The sequence below is a fragment of the Phyllostomus hastatus genome, unplaced genomic scaffold (assembly GCF_019186645.2).
Source record: "Phyllostomus hastatus isolate PE091 unplaced genomic scaffold, TTU_PhHast_1.1 phas_contig_1, whole genome shotgun sequence".
NCBI classification, from domain to species: Eukaryota; Metazoa; Chordata; class Mammalia; order Chiroptera; family Phyllostomidae; genus Phyllostomus; species Phyllostomus hastatus.
Genome location: NW_025333498.1, coordinates 7393120 through 7410918, shown reverse-complemented (window position 1 = coordinate 7410918; position 17799 = coordinate 7393120).

Here is a 17799-nt window from a genome sequence, read left to right as displayed (position 1 = left end):
GGTATTTCTCAATTATCTTATTCCCCAAACTGAAATCAATAGGTGCTAGCCCCCTCACATTCTAGAGAGATCCACTAAGGACCCCTCCAACTCGGGATACCTAAAACTGTAGCCGTGGTATTGGGGACATGGAGAGAAATAGCCTAAGAGGATAATGCAACAAGCAAAGAAAGAATCGGGTCCTTCGGAATATCAGTAAGCCAATGCTACTAAACGTTGGAGCAGATCTCCCTGGGGATTTCTGGTTTTGAGGTAGTCAATGTCTGTTATTGAAGACATTGTTAGGCTTCCTACAGTCCTCAGCTAGTCATCCACTCACCCCCAAACCTGCTAACATCTCCCTTGACTTCAGTCCTCCATCCAGTCCCCTGCACCTTAAGCCCTGTCATCCTCCCCAGGTCAGACAGTTATGATTCATGAAAAGGCTGAAAGTTAACATTAAATCTTAATAAATACTATACTTTGAGTCCTTATTGGGTATCAAATGTGAGATATTTCATATATACCATCACATTTAGTCCTCATAACAACTCTAAAAGTTGGGAACTAATATGACCCTGATTTTACAGATGAGCAACATGTGGAAAGATTTCGAAACTTGCACAGGGTCACCTAACTGGAGATAGAGCTAGGCTTGGAGCCAGGATGCTGGTCGTATTCCTGCATGGCCTTTCATGGTCCACCTGCTTTCTTGGCTTCCTGCAGCAGAGCTCCCCAGCACTCAGCTGCGCCCCGCTCCCCCCCCCCCCCGCCCCGCCCCACAAGGCCTCCCTAGGCTCTGTTTCACTTGACATTCCATTTGCAAGATCTTGACCCCTGAAAATCCACACTTTAACTTCAAGTTCTTCCATTTCTTCATTGTCAGTGAACTTGTTTTTAATCCTCATGGTATCCATTTGTGTCTTGAATTCTCTTTTTCCTTTACTGTGCCCTCCCTTTTCCAGGTTCATTTGTTATGTCAGTCATATACTGTTAAGCACTGTACCGTACCACCTCCTTTGTCATTGTTCTCTTCTCTCCTTCCAGCCTCAGCATTATCAAGCTTAGTATAAAATAGGCTTTGTCTGCTCCTACTCCCTGGACATTGAACATTTCTAGAAAAAGTCACTAGAGTAGATCTATTTCAGTGTATTTCAGCTAAATTCTCATTGCTTCACAGAAATTATTGTATTCAGCTACAGCCAACTTTCTTTTTAAAAATTTTTTTCAATTACAGTTGACATACAATATATTAGTTTCAGATGTACAACATAGTGATTGGACATTTATATAACTTATGAACTAATTACCCCACTAAGCCTAGTATCCATCTGATACCACACATCATTATTACAATATTATTGTCTATATTTTCTCTGCTGCACTTTACATTCCCATGTACAGTCAACTTTCAACAACAGCTCTTCCACTAGGTTCCCCTTGTCCTTCAGTTCCCACCCTGTTTTTGGAAATCTCTGCGAACATAGTGGTCACTTTGTTTGCCTATAAGATTCAAGGTATCTGATGGAGACCTCATGCAATTCCCTTTGTGCCATCTCAGTATCTCTTGATCATCTTAATCCGCCCATGCCTTTGCTTTACTCTTGCCTCCAAGAGAGATGTGCATCTCTGCCTTAATAAAGCTCAGCCTAGCCTCTGTTCCCACTCTTCCCTGTTTTCTCTATATTCTTATTCCGCCAAGGATGTCTCTTGATAGTGTTTTCATTTTTCCCCTTTTTTAGTTCCTACAAAGATTCTCTCTCTTTATAAAGATATTTCCCTTGACCTTAGTACTTTTTTTTTGCTTTTCTTTGGAAACATCTTTAAAAAGCAGGCTACCATCATAGCTTCCATTTTTCTGACGCCCACTCCCCACTTCCTCAGAATCTAGATTTCACCCTTGATTCACTTTCTAAAACTGTTCTCTGAAGGTCACCAACTACCCCGTAACTAGCAAAGTCTACAGTTTTTCTCAAGATTTTATGTGCCCTTAGCAATGTTGACCATCCTCCCCTTTCTGTAAGGTTCTCCTTCCTTGGACTGGGACTAGTGCCATTTTGCTTCTGGATCACTAAGCTTCCCTCCTCTGCTCTTTCCTGGCCTCTCTTCTTCCTCCCATCTGCTCTGAGCGAACACCTAGTAAGGTTTTTCAGCCCTCCTCTCTCCCTGTGCTCCCTCAGGGTCCTCAAGGATAGTCTCTGTGCATCTGATTCCAAAATCCATACCTGAAGCCCAAACGCTTCTAAGTTACTAATACACAGAGCAAACTGCCCTCTAGATACTTTCAGTTTATATTTTAAAATATCTGTCTATTCATTCTACTTGATTTTCTAAGTGAAATAGGGATCAAGGAGATTCTTTTAAAGATCCAGCTAATGGAGAGGTGACGGTTATTTACCTAATGTAATTGTAGCACTAGTAGTAGCAGTAGTACTAGCTGTAATAATAATAGTAATATTTGGAGTCTTGACTGTATGCCAGTTATTATGTCAAATACACTCAAGAACTTTTTCAATCTTCACAACTCTGTTTGGGAGCTATTAGCACTGTCCTCCTAAAATGTTCTGTGCAAAGATCTTTACAACAGTGAGGTTGTTGTAGTTATTTTTCTTATCCCCATTTTAAACATGAGCAAACCAAAGTTTAAAGAGGTTAAATAATTGCACAGCTAGTAAATGACAGAGTCAGTATTTGAAAACGACTCTGTAAGGATGGTGATGATAGTGATAGCTCTCTTCCCTAGCACTTACTGCATGCCAGGACCTGTGCAAGATAGGTACATATGCTATCTAACCTTCAGGGGTCAATGACATAGGTTCTCATTTTGACATATTTGAAAGTAAGGCTGAGAGAGATTAAATAAAAAGCCCTCAGTTACAGAGCTAATAAATTGCAGAATTGTTGTAGTAGAGTAAAAGTGGCAACAAATTCTTTGTAGTTTCTGCCATAGAGACGCAGGGTTTGTTTCCCTACAGGTGAAGGATAGAATGGAGCCAGAAGTGACTAGAGTTATTCACTTAAATGTCCCAGTGGCATCTCAAACTCAGGATCCAAGTCTGACTTCACTGTCTTATCCCCTAAAACAACTCTTTTTTAAAAATATGTTTTAGAGGGAGGTAGGGAGGGCTGGGGTGGTGGGGAGAGGTGGGGGAAAGGAAAACTATACTTGAACAACAATAAAAAATGTTAAAAAATATGTTTTAGTCTGATAAACAAATGCTTAGCATCAAACAAATAGGGAACTAAATCTCGACTTTACCCCAATCACTCCCATTCTCCAGCCTCTGAGTTGAATCTGCCTTATGTAACATTGCCTGATTAGTCTTCATTAAGTGCAACTCTAAAGTTAGTGCCAGTTCAAACACTGGTAATGGGTTTCCACCATCTGGCCCAAACATGTCCAGCATCTTCCTATACTTCTTTCTAAATTTCAGCCAGAAGGAATTACTTGCATCTCCACAGATACTGTCTTGCAGCTTGCCCTCTCCTGGAATGCTCATGTTTTTCTGCCTCCCTGGTGTTAAAATGCTTTCCCCGACTGCATTCAATCTGCCAAGTAATAACTACTTTATTTTTATTTTTTATTTAGCCGTTCTCATATTTTTTTCTATTACTATTTAGTCCCCTTATACCCTCCTCTCCCTGCAATCAACGCACTGTTTTCAATATCCATGAGTCCTTTTCCCTTTTTTGCTCAATCCTTCCACCCCCTCACCTCCCACCCACTAGCTGTCATCCTGTTTTCCATCTATGTCTTGATTTTACTTGTTAGTTCAGTTTGTTCATTATATTTCACGTATGAGTGAAATCATATGTCTTTCTCTGACTGGCTTATTTCATTTAGCACAATGTTCTCTAGGTCCATCCATACTGTCATAAAGGGTAAAATCTTCTTGTTGTTGTTTTTTTATGTCCAAGTAGTATTCCATTGTGTAAATGTCCCATAGTTGTTTTATCCACTCATCTACTGATGGACACTGGGGCTGCTTCCATATCTTGGTGATTGTAAATAATGCTGCAATGAACACGGGGATGATTATGTTCGTTGAATTAGTGTTTTGGGTTCCTTCTAATATATTCCCAGAAGTGAGGTTGCTGGGTCAAAAGGCAGATCCATTTTTAATTTTTTGAGGTATCTCCATACTACTTTCCACAGTGGCTGCACCAGTCTGCATTTTCACAACAGTGGAAAGGTTTTCCCTTTCTCCACATCCTCTCCAACACTTGTTGTTTGTTGATTTATTGATGATAGCCATTCTGACAGGTGTGAGGTGGTATCTCATTGTGGCTGTAATTTAAATTTCTCTGATGATTAGTGACTTTGAGCATCTTTTCATAGGTCTATTCTGGGGTTTTTTTTGGTGTTGAGTTTTGTAAGTTCTTTATAAATTTTGGATATTAGCCCCTTATCAGATGTATTGGCTAATATGTTCTCCCATTCTGTGGGTTGTCTTTTTATTTTGTTGATAATTTTCTTTGGTGTGCAAAATCTTTTTAGTTTGATGTAATCCCATTTATTTTTTTTTCTTTTGTTTCCCTTGCCAGGGGAGATACATCCAATAAAATATTGCTATGAGCAATGTCCAAGATTTTGTTGCCTATGTTTTCTTCAATGATTTTTATGCTTTTGGGTCTAACATTTAAGTCTTTCATCCATTTTGAATTTATTCTTATCTGTGATATAAGAAGTTGGTCTAGTTACATTTTTTTTGCACATACCTGTCTGATTTTCCCAACGCCATTGCATGTGCTTGCTTCCTCTGTTGATTATTAGTTGACTCTACAGGTGTGGGTTTATTTCTGGGCTCTCCATTCTTTTCCATTGCTCTGTGTCTGTCTTTATGCCATTACCATGCTGTTTTGAATTCTATGGCCTTATAGTGCAGTTTGTTATTAGGTAGCGTGATCCCTCCAACTTTGTTCTTCTTTCTCAGGATTGCTGTTGCTATGTGGGGCCTTTTGTGGTTCCATATACATTTTTTCAAATATTTTGTCTAGTTCTGCGAAATATGTCATTGGCTTCTTGATAGGAATTGCACTGAATCTATAAATTGCTTTGGGTAGTATGGACATTTTAATGATGTTAATTCTTCCTATCCACGAATGTGGTATGTGTTTCCACTTATTTGTATCTTCCTCAGTTTCTTTCTTCAGTGTCTTATAATTTTCTTAGTACATGTTTTCTACATTCTTGTTTAGGTTTATTCCTAGGTATTTTATTCTTTTTGCAGATATTGTGAATGGGATTGTTTTCTTACTTTCTCTTTCTGTTAGTTAATTATTGGCATATAAAACAGTACCATGTTGTAGGTGATAACCACTTTAAATATTATCTCTTCCATTAGTTTTTTCTTGATGTCTCTAGATTGAAGTGATATCTCCTTACTCTGGATTTCCCATAAAATCTGCTTTTCCTATTTTAATTATTTTTCTTGTGTTATCATTACTTTTGAAAAGTTGTCATTTCTTTTACTAGATTTCAAGCCCCCTGAGGAGCATAATTTATTTTAGTCATCTGCAGTAACCTCCCAGAACCTTATACATAAACAATGTGGAGAATTTGGACACTCAGTAAATAGCATTATTGTCCCTTTGAGTCAAACTGAGAAAAGATATCAAAGTCATATTGGTGGAGAAATATCACTTTATCACTGATGAAAACTGTATTGGAAAATATGACCAAATGACTCAATACTATATTTCTAAAACAGTATATAACAGGCTTATCACCTACCCTGTCATGGGAGTCAGACAAGCGCAAGTCTTCCCCCCTGCCCGCCAGGCCGGGCCTGACTGCCTGGCAGAGAACCAGCCCACAGTGTGCCTGGCTGGCACAATGACACACCCACTGGCCACCAAGGCCAGGCCCTTCTCTCAAACCTTCCGGAGAGAAGTGAGTAACATGGCAGAGACTTGAGGTCATAGTTCACCTGAAGTCCCTCCACATAGAAATGTGAGGATTAGCCTTGATGAAGATGATAAAATCTAAAAGGAAACTTTGTCTTCAATTATCACCCACCCAGAATCATGGACAAGGAAAATAGAAGAATCATGATTGAATTTAGAGGAATTTATAGAGATACATAAATGTAATAATAATAATAGAACTGGTGGCAATATATACTAAACTTTATAAGTTATGGGCCCCGTTCCAAGCTTTTTCATTGTACATAACTTAGTCATCATCTCCATGAAGCATGTATTAAATACTAATATTATCTCTAGTTTATATGCAAAGAAACAAGAATACAGAGAGATTTAAAAATCCAGTAACTGGTAGAACTAGAATTCAAGTACTCTCCCTTTAAAACTATTTGTAGGGTGAGAAATATTGATGACCCTTTTCATATTACTATGCTATCTAAACCTCCCCAACTCACACTCCACTTCCCTGTCCCAGCAACTTAATAACTTAGGGTTTCTCTGTGTCACAAAAAAATTTATTATTGGTTTGATAGCTTACACATGAAGAACGTCTGCTACTGTGTGATCAAAGTATTGCATGGTTGCATCACTAATGAAACTCCAGATTGCTTTCCAGAATCTAGGTGGCCTTCTAGAAGTAGCAAAGAGCATCCTCCAGTTCAGTTTCTCACTGACTTGTTTTTCCATCATTTGATATTTATTTAAACGGAGAAGTCTCTTGCCTAGAGATGCCTTCTCTCCTCCCTTGCTCTCATGTCCCAACCCATGAATGTGTTGGTGTTTTTCCTGTAAAAAGTTCAGTGTATTACTTAGACACTTTGCTTAGCTAAGAAAACATAACAGAGGCTGTGTAGCACAAAGGCTTAGCCTGGGAGTGAAAAAATTCCTCGCCAATTAAATGCAGACCAAAATAATTGTCCCTTGGGACATACTGAGTTAACACTAATCAAGAGCAATGTGTTAAGAAAAGAAGTAGGTACACACAGAACTCAGTTACTGAGAACAGTTGCCTCCTATGCTGCTTCCAGTACAAAACTCCAGAAAAGACACATCTACACATGCCTAACACCAGATAAAAAACTCTGCCCAGCATTACTGCAAGCAAAGATGGGATTGCCTTCACTTTAGAAATCCCAGAGTCCCCTGGGATGCTTGAGCAGGGAAAATTAGGAGGGGAAGCAGGATAAGGTGAAGAGAGCAAGATACACGGACTGATTTTTATAGAGCCACAGTCATTCAGCTATCATTGGCTGCTTTAATGAAAACAAGATTCAAATTATCTTTGGAATGTGGACAAAACCTGGTTGGAGTCTGATATGCCTTAACACACTTGAACAGCCCCTCCTCAGCCACAGCCAAGGCCTTGGACGCACTGTAGGAAGAGTCAACAACTTGACTTAGATGCTCAGAAAGTGTCTCAGAACCTGCCCCTAAGCCTCCATTCCTTATTCCATTTGCTCTGTTTTGGCAAATCCAGTGCCATTAGTACTCAACAATATTTACTGAGCAAGGCCTTAGATGGCCAAAATAAACCTAGTCCATACTCGCATGTGGGCTGGACAGAGTAGAATACACGTTCCTGGGTGAAGTACCTAGGCAATCCTAACCTCACGGTACAAATGCTGTACAAATATTATTCTTATTACTATTATTACTTCCTATTGCCCCTTGCCTGAATTAGTCTCTCTGCTTAATTCCTCTTAGATTCGTATCTTGGATGGACTTTGATTTTGTTTCTTGGCACTTTCTCATAGTATCCTAAACTCCATGTTTCCCAGACAATTGGTCAATTTCCATCATTCCCTCTCTCTCTCTCTCTCTCTCTCTCTCTCTCTCTCTCTCTCTCTCTCTCACACACACACACACACACACACACACACCCTCCAACTCCCACCATCAGAGCTCAGATCTAGAGCCTCAGATTTAAATGGATACTTCTCAACCTTTAAATTGATTAATTTACACCTTAGTTTTAATTGAAAGGGAAGAAATGAACTGTCCTGCTTTGGAAAAATTGTTGGCTTTCAAAAGAACGCTAGTGTGGGCCTATCTGCTAAAAACAGGCTAGTACATGATTAAAATTAATTACTGGAAATTTTGTTTCCATTTAAAATGCTGTGTTGAATGAGCAATTGTTCTGTTGCAGGATGGTATACATCTTTCCAGTCAGCAGGACATTGTTCAAAATGTGTTTCTAAAAAACAATGAGTTATGAGGATTTAACACTTGCCAAAAGAATGATAATTCCTGTTTTGTAGCAAGCAGCAGCTCAAATGCTTCTGACTGTGTCAGATCTGACTGGAAACAGAGCCCTTAAGTGAATGAATCATTGAACAAGATTATTTATTGGTACTGACTTTGTATAGGGCACCTCGGCAGACTTCTGTTTCCTGGTAGCTTGTGATATGATAAGGAGGCAGGACAGATGTACATATATGTGTGTGTATATGTATGTATGTATGTATGTATAAAGATGAACAATAAAAAACACCCTGAATTATATGCCAATGAGTGGGATAGCCTAGTACTGCTAAGACTGTCAAAACTTGACTATAGAACAATTACTGGTACCCTTTTATTCTTAAGGGAATTTCATACCTGTGGCCAAAGAAAGGGTATGTTTTCTCAGCATTCCTACTGTATCTACTACAGTAGCATTTCAACAGTGCCTACAACACATAGCAAGATAAAATAATGGGAAATATAGTAAACATTTTTTGTCTGGCTGCCCAACCTCTACGTACCCTACTTCTGGTAAGAGCCCACAGTCTGTTCGGGGATTGACCCCTCCTCACTCTTGTGTGTAGTTCCTAAGCAGCTGGCTTCACTTTCAGATCTGGCGGGTGCTATGTGAGCCAGTCTGGGCCAGAGCATCACTTTATATGATGTTTGTTACTAATTCACAAGTAAGTCCATCATGCTAATGAGACTCTCAGACTGTTGCTGGAGCCATCGATGTGGCAAACTCCTTCTTTCCTGCTGGACTCTCACCGGAAAGGTCCTACGGCCGGCCGGGGCTGCTGCAGCACTCTTGGCACCATGCAGAGCCTTAAAATGAAACCTGAACGTGTTTCCTGATGTGGAGATTAGAAGTAAATGAAAAGATGACAGAAACCAAGAGCTTCCCACCCCTGGATTTTTCAGTTACGTGAGCCAGTAAATTCCTATCTTACACAGTTTGTTTGAGGGGGTAATTTTTTGTGTTTTGTTTTTGCCTAACACAACTTTCAAGTGCGGTTTACTTTATCTTAGGCAAACAGTGGCTAAATCAGGAGCGGGTCCTTATGAAAATTCCCTTCCTCTCAAATCCATTGAGTCAGTGCTGTTTCTTCTCCAGAAGCTGTGACTCATATGGCTATAGCTAGCCTTGTTGCTCTCTCTCAGGTCAGATTTCCTCCACCACCCACTTGATCCTGGGAGTATCCCAAGAGCGAGTGTGGGTGGGACTCTATCACCTCTCCCCACTTCCTACCTCATGGCACAGCCACTTACAGGCTACAGGACCTTGGGAGACCCTCTCCCAGCCTCTATCTGCCCTCCCCTCTCACTGCCACCACTGCTGCAGGCCTTCCTCTCAGCAGTTCTCTCGTGGCCGTCCTTGAAGAAGGATCTTGTCTACCCATGCAAAACGTGGGCCTGAGCTCCTAGTGTTCTGTTCCCTGGGCAAGTAATAAGTGTTAACATACGGTGAATGCATATTAAGAGACAGTCACTGCAAAGAGCTTTATGTAGATTACCTCACATAATCCTTTCAATACCCCTGGCCTGCGGTTTAATGTTATTCCCACTTTATAGATCAGGAAACTGAGGCATAGGTCAGTTGAATCAATTTCACAAGGTCACACGACCAATAAGTATCTGTATCACAAGGTGGGAAGGAATGTTACCTTCTCCTGTAAACCTTGGCAATGATTTTTATGATTGATAACTTATATTTGCTGCGGGACTGGGGAGGGGAGGGGAAAAGGATCCCAGGGTCAGGCAGAGACCAGGTGATTCAGTTAAGTAGAGATAAAGTAGAAGAATATGTGTAAGAGCTACCTAGGGTGAAAAAGAACAGAATGATATGTATAACTACAAGGAAACTAATGTCTTCCAATTTGCAACTGCTCATAACAAACACTATTTGGGAAAGATGTGATGCTTTACACACTCATGTGCCTTTTCATTTTGGGCAGGTCTCATTCCAGAAACCTTGTCTCGTTATGCATTCTCTCAGCATTCTTTTCCTACCAGTGTGTCCTCTATGTATTCATTCCATTAACTAAGCAAACATGTATTGCTTGTTTATTATGTACCAGGCACTTTGCCAGGCATGGGGGTACAACTGTTGCAGAAAAGTCAGTGTGCCATCCTTACTGGAGTTTATACTATCAATGTACACATTACACAAATAAGTGTTAGCTCACAATTGGTGTTTCACAAGAGAGATGAATGGTCACATCGTGAGAGCCTACAATGGGAGAAGTGGCCCAGGGAGCGAGGGTGGCAGAAGAGAAAGAAACAAAAAGGATATATATTTGTAAAACATTTGTTCAGGTCCTTAGTCACACTTCTTCCAATTGAGACAGCCCCCTTCATTGTTTTCTTTCTTATTTTCAACCTCTCTGCACTGAATGCCCCTCTACTACAGCCCTCTACACACACTGCCTGAGCCAGCCCTCCCTTTCCCCTTCCTAAGCTCTGAGTCTTTCCCCAGCCCCTAGTTCCCAATCAAAATGTGTATGTCTTTATGTCTGACTCATTCCCCATGCCTTGTTCTGTTTTAGAGTTATACAGTTGTGATCACACTGTATGGATGTGGCAAAGACTGCCAACTGCCTAGCCAATATCCACTGGCCCCTTCTCCTTGGTATTAGAACCTTGATATTATTTGATTTATTAATGCACCTTGCTAAAAATAGTAGACTTTTCAGCCAACCTGGAAGCTAGTTGTGGCCATATGACTAAGTCCTGACAAATGATATGTAGAAATGTTGTATGAGAGCTTCCAGATAACTTCCTAAAAAGGTAATGAGTGTGCTGGTTTGCCTGTTTTTCTTCCACAGGTCTTCCTCTTTTCTGCTGGCTAGTTTATAGATATGGTATGTAAAGGGAAAAAACACACTCCTATCATACTTTCTTGGTGTCCACTCCTCATACTTTACATACAGTCAGAATACTCCATAGCACTTCTGACATCAGATGTGTGGGTTTTCCACACACCAGCCAATTCTGCAACACCAGCTGGGTGTCCTAAAATTTAACCTCATTACGACACTGTCTACCTGTGGCCACCATGGGATCACACAGGTTAAATACTCAGCCCCTCAAATCTGCCCTGCCCCTCCAGCACACCAGTTAAGCAAGTCCAGGTTTCCCCTGTGCTGTATGTAAATCAGAGGTTCCCACAACCCCTTCCTTGGATTCAATTAATTTGCTAGAGTGGTTCACAGAAATCTGGAAAACTGTGCACTTACTAGATTTCCCATTTATTATAAAGGGATATAACTCAGGGGCAGCCAGATGGAAAAGATGCATGGGGCCAGGGACTTGGGAAGGGCTCGTGCCCTCTCCAGGAGAGCCACTCTCTCAGCGCCTAATCAGGGTCGGTTTCCCCGGCAGCCAGCCAGCCCTGTCTTTGGGGCTTTCCAAAAGTTACCTCATTAACATAAACTCCTGTAAGATTGAAAGATGTTTTCATGAATAACAAAAGACACCTTTATCCTCCCATCACTTAGGAAATTCCAAGGGTTTCAGGAGTTCTATGCCAGAAACTAGGATGAAGACCAAATGTATATTTCTTATTATAAATCACAGCATCACACGGTGACTGGGGCGAGAGCAACAACTATACCTGGCACGTCCCTAAGCACTGTAGCCCTTCTATTATTTAAGCTTTACCAAAACCATATGGGATACATGCCTTCATTATCCCTATTTCACATAAGCAGATAACCAAGTTTCAAAAGGTAAGGAAATGGTTGTGGTGGCATAGTGACCTAAATTAATAGAGAGCCCTTCTTAACAATACTGAAAACTGTAGGGCAAAATAAAATAAATTATGTTTTAAATACCTAGTTGAGCTAGCAAAAAAAAAAAAAGAATGAGAAAGCAAGTTGAGCTGAGGCTATGTCTGCCCCTCGGGTGCTTCTAAGTTTGAAATAGACCTTAAAGACTAAGAACATTCGTACCTTGGCATTCAGCAGAATGTAGGAGACCAAGTAAAGATTTGAAACAGACCTCTACGTGAATTCAGAAGCACAAAAGTCCTCACCCTCCACTACAGGAGAACTAGACAGAGTCTGCCCATGAACCCCCAGAAGAGTGGCAGGAGATTTATCTCCGCCAGGGCAGTTTGATTCTGGACCAGTGAAGGTCCCTGGTGCCTGGGAGGGTAAAAGGAGCCTTGTGAAGAGCACTTCCATAAATAAAGCCACAGCATGTTTCCACAGCAAAAGTGATCTCTGGTGAATTGTAAGATCCATGAGAAAATATCTGATCATGAGTGAGAGTCAGCAGATTCTGTAACTGGGGAGATAAGCACCTCCATGGACTTAAGAAAATAGAATAATGTGAAATAGGCTACAATATAAGTGTTTTGAAAATAAGTAAGCACATGAAGGAAGGAAGAGAACCATAAGGTGGGGGGGGGGGGAGAAAAAAAGAACAGGTAGATTTGAAAATGGACCACACAGGAAAACTAGAAAAGAAAAATATAGTCAAAATATAGTCAGTGACGTGAAGTCCCTCAGCTAAAAAGTGATAGAACTGGAGCTTAAAACCCAGCTTTATCTGTCCCACACCGTGTTCCAAACACCAAGCTACCCTAGCTCCCCGCGGATCCGTATCTTAGCTAATGAATCCGCAGGAAAACCTCACTCATTTGTTTTGGCAAAGATCTCTTTAGATCTCTTTAGTGGGCATATCACTAAAAATCACAGGCAGGGGACTGAGGTAAAACCAAAGTAAACCTTTGATTTTCTGTAGAGAATTAACAAGTTACAACAAAAAATGGTTTTGAAATTGGTAAGGTCAATGGGTAGGTTGTTGTAAATCACCAAATGAACAGATCCATTAGCCGCTTTAACTTGAATGACACAGCTCGTCTCTTTTCCTCTAAGCTTCTGAACTGTTTGCCATTTGTCCTGTGCGGTTATTTGGGTGAGTAGGGTAGGAGTCCAGGCAAGATTGCTGGTGCAGATGGGTCACTGAGCCTCAGAGGTGATACTTCTCCAGTTCACTCTCTCTTCTCCTCCCTAACTACTCTACCAGTCCTGACAGTCGGGCCATTTATAGACCATTACCCCAAACTGAACATGATGGCACTGAGAGTTTGCACAGGTTTATTGCTCTAGAGGACGGCAATAACCGAAGGACGGAAACACTGTTAATCTCTGCCACATCTAGGTCATGGAGCCAGATTTTTTATATCAGACTTTTCATGTGAGATTTGTTGTATTGGACATTGAACAAATACATCATTGTTTTCAAGTAATGTGGTCTCCAGAGCAAGGACCTATAAAGGTTATTGTTAATGAAAAACTCATGTTGCCCTTCTCCTAGGTCAGCATTACGTTGCAGGCATGTCTCTCTCCACTCCCAGGATGTTGAATGCAGTTAATCTCTCATGCTGTTCTGTCCACACTTTTCATGCCACCTCGAGCACGAAGTGTTCAAAATGGTAGCAAACATGAAGGAGAATCTAAGCTAATAAATTCCAAAGAGAAATCCTGCTCTTTTTACTTGGCAAATATTACTAAAATTATGAGTTTTGTGGTTGATGCCAGGCGGTAAACTGTAATGAAATGAACTTGATACACACCCCTCTTTCTACCTAATGCCTGATTACAGGGTACATTGTGTCTCATCTCCTCCGGCTATGCTAGAACTCTCAAAAAGGTGTTTATTAAACTCTGAATCATGCAAGTAGGGGTTTAAAATGATTTTATACAGCCAACAAGGACTGGGCTTGTGTTTTCTGATTTCGAGTTTTCAGTGTGTAATTTGATTTCAGTTTTTGTCAGGCAACCAGAACCTGGAAGATATAAGGGCAGTAACTGATATCCGGCGTCTGTTCACTCCAGGACATGCTCGGCCACAGAGCAAAGCTGATCATGCAGTGAGCTGCTCTGGAGCAGTATCTCCCTGGAATTAGCCATTCACCAAGGGAAGGTAGGTTTGGTCATCCTTTCCGGCCACAATTACATTCTCTTCCAGTGGCCAGTGCTCATTAAGTGTGCTTTGTGCCCGGTGTAAAAACAAATAAACACGGGAGAGTGCGCTGTCTGGTAAACGACACCAGCATTCTGGGACTTGAGGCTCATTTCTTTGAAAGGTGCAAAAGAAGGGAAACCTGAACTTTCTCCCACAATAATATCAGGTCATGAAGGGGCAGTTGACATGTGAACCAGCCCCAGTGAGGCTTTAAGTTTGATCACTTTCGATAACACAAACAGAAGCTTTACAAAATAAAGAATTAACATTGCTTATATTCTCTAAAAAAAAGTTATTACGGTACAGACCTATGCAGGGTTACACTTACAAACACACTTAGGGAGGAAGACAAATTAATCAATTTGCAGACCATCGAGGATGCATTGAGTGTAGAATCACAGATTAAAGGCTAGAGGAAATAATGTAATCCTTTATTTGTTGATGGAGAAGCTAAATTCAAGGGAGCTACTAGGGTTTGTGTCAGGCCAGTCAGTAGCAGGCCAAACAAACTGCAGCCTCTAGAAGTGAGTCAAGAGCTCTCTGGATGATGCAGGACAGCTTCAGAGCAGGAAAGGAAGAATAATTAATGTCTCCCACAGTCTAGAAGCCACCGATCTAGGGCCCAGGGGAATTCAAAAGCAGTTAACATTGTTTTCTTTGTAATTAGACTTTTTATTTCTTCCTTAATTCGAACATTTTCATGCAGCTAGTTGAAATAAGAATGTAGTATTTTTCTCTTGTTACTTTGTTGAAAGTATTCCAGATTTTTACCACTAAAGTTGTAAATTGCATGATTTTTGACATATCTGCATATCAAGTCTACTATGTACTTTTTAAAATATATTCACAATATCTTCTTTTAAAGATTTTATTTATTTATTTATTTATTTATTTATATTTTTAGAGAGGGGAAGGGAGGGAGAAACAGAGAGAAACATCAGTGTGTGGTTGCTTCTCAAGTGGCCCCCACTGGGGACATGGCCTACAACCCAGGCATGTGCCCTGACTGGGAATCGAACCTGTGACTCTTGAGTTCATAGGCCAAGCTCAATCCACTGAGCTATGCCAGCCAGGGTGACTATGTACTTTTTAAATTTGAAGAAGATATATATTCCCACCATCAATGGAAAACAAAACACTCATTTGCCACAAATAGAAGGTTACCTTAGAAATAAATACAAAACAATGTCGCTAAATTCTCAGTAGATACTGTTTTCTGCTAAAGATCCCCAGTCCAGCCCTGGCTGGCGTAGCTCAGTGGATTGAGCATGGGTTGGGAACCAAAGTGTCCCAGGTTCGATTCCCAGCCAGGGTACATTCCTGGGTTGCAGGCCATTACCCCCAGCAACCGCACATTGATGTTTCTCTCTCTCTCTCTCTATCTCCCTCCCTTCCCTCTCTAAAAAATAAATAAATAAAATATTTAAAAAAAAAAAGATCCCCAGTCCAAGGTCTGTCCTTCTTTATTGAAAAGGAAGAGTAGCAAATGTGAGTGGGGATGTTAACACAATTTAACACCAATCTGAACCTGATTTTTGTTATACTCAGAAGGACTGAGAGCCAATGAAAAACATGAATAAAATTCTTACTGTGCAGTTTGTAGAAAACTACTATGGTTAATGCACTCACTATCATTAGTGTATAAAATTAAGGTCTTTTAAGATCCTGCTACTTCCTGCAAACACTGGGAAGTGTAGTGTAGCAGAGTGGAGGCCCTGCACACATTCAAATGTGTGCCAGCTATACTAGACTCAGGGTTTCACCTCTCACTTGGTTTGTTGGGATACATATCCTGGCCTTACCAGCCATTTGTCTGTGTGACCGTGGGCAAGTCACTGTTCTCTAAGCTTCAGTTTCTTCATATTTAAAAGGCAAATAGCAATGGTACTTTCTGTAGTGATTACAAAGATTTAATGGTCTAATGCATATAAAGACACATAGTGAGTACTTAATATTATTAGCTTAGCTACTGTTTAATTATCATGTTGTACACTGTACTGCTATATTGGTGGGCCCAGCTTAAGACAATGTGTATAAGCCCCTCATGGCAGCAAGAGTAAAACTACCATGGTTTAGAACAAAACATTAATTTTTTTATTTATTAATTTTAGAGAGAGAAACACCAGTTTCTTTCCCACTTATTTATGCATTCACTGGTCTCTTCTTGTATGTGCCCTGACTGGAGATCAAACCTGCAACTTTAGCACATTGGGACAACACTCTAACCAACTGAGATACCCAGCCAGGGCTAGAACAAAACATTTTTAGGTGGCTATTTTGTATGCAGGACAGATCAGGTTAACTTCCTCCTCATCACGGGAGACTTCTCTTGCCTAAAAGTCACTTTCTACTTTACCCTCCTTTAGGCAAAAGTTCTCCAAAAGGGCACACTCAAAACCTAGAGTTCAACCTTGGCACAATAATTTGCCACCCACCCTCTAATGGTCCTGCTGTGCCTCTTCTGAGCCAACTGTTCCCATTGGCAGCCTTTCAACCCATTGATGGAGCCACCCAGGGTCAGGGGCATGGGTGGGCTTCTTAAGGTTGTTTCCCAGGGCATGGTAACTCCTGCTGGAGTCGGTGAGGGAGGCTGGCCAGGTGCAAGGTCTGGCCACAGATTCTAGAATGTTTGGGTACAAGGTGGAAAATTGAGCAGAAGAGTAATGAAGTGTATGGGCTTAGGCACATATGAGAAAAGAGAAGACAATGCATGATGAATGAAGTGGACCAAAAAAAAAACAAAAATGAAAAGGAAAGAAAAATTCCGTAGGGAAACACTCCAGTGTAAAGTATAAGAAACCCCCAAAAGCTGAACAATGCTGCAGAAAAAAATATAATTTAAGGAAGATGATATAAATGTGAATGGCACTAAGCTGGCTGGTATGGCTCAGAGGACTGAGTGCTGACCTGTGAAACCAAAGGGTCGTCAGTTAGATTCCCAGTCAGGGCACATGCCTGGGTTGCAGGCCAGGTCCCCAGTAGGGGGTGTGCGAGAGGCAATCACATATTGATGTTTCTCCTCCTCTCTTTGTCCCTCCCATCCCCTCTGTCTAAAAGTAAATTTGAGGAAAAATGGATGACATTAAAGTAAAAAAATTGAAAGAAAAAAAGAATGAGGAGTTTAAGAAACACGGCTTTTATAGTTTTCCAACAGCTAATTTTATGTCACAATCTGTTCATTTTGTATAAATATGTGCTATATACATGTTCTATTCTTACCAGTCTCTTTGAAGGCACACTTTTATCTTCGTTGACATGTCTTTATGGGAAAAACAAGAACTTAAAGATTTAATTTTCTTCCTTAAGTTACATTCCTTGATTGTAGCCAAGCCTCACAAAGAGTCACAGATGATAAATTCCAATCTTTTCCAAGCCAGACCAACACTGAGGTGATGGCTGTTTGGTTTCCATTAGAAACATTAAGAGAAATAAATTATTTTAGACTCATAGGGAAAAAATGTGTGTTGCAGATATAAAATTTCCAAATTTGGAAAATATTTAGTGATCTAACAGTTAAAATAGTGAAACCTATTGCTTGTTTCAGTTGCTTAGAAAGCATAACTGAAAGGGAGCACATTGAAACGACTGCAGTGGCAGCCCTTCCCAGTGCCGCCTCCCAAGACCACAGCTCACGGTCATAACCGCCCTGCCAATTTTGTGTTTTTAAAGGCTCTGCCTCTCAGCCGGGCGATGGTAAAC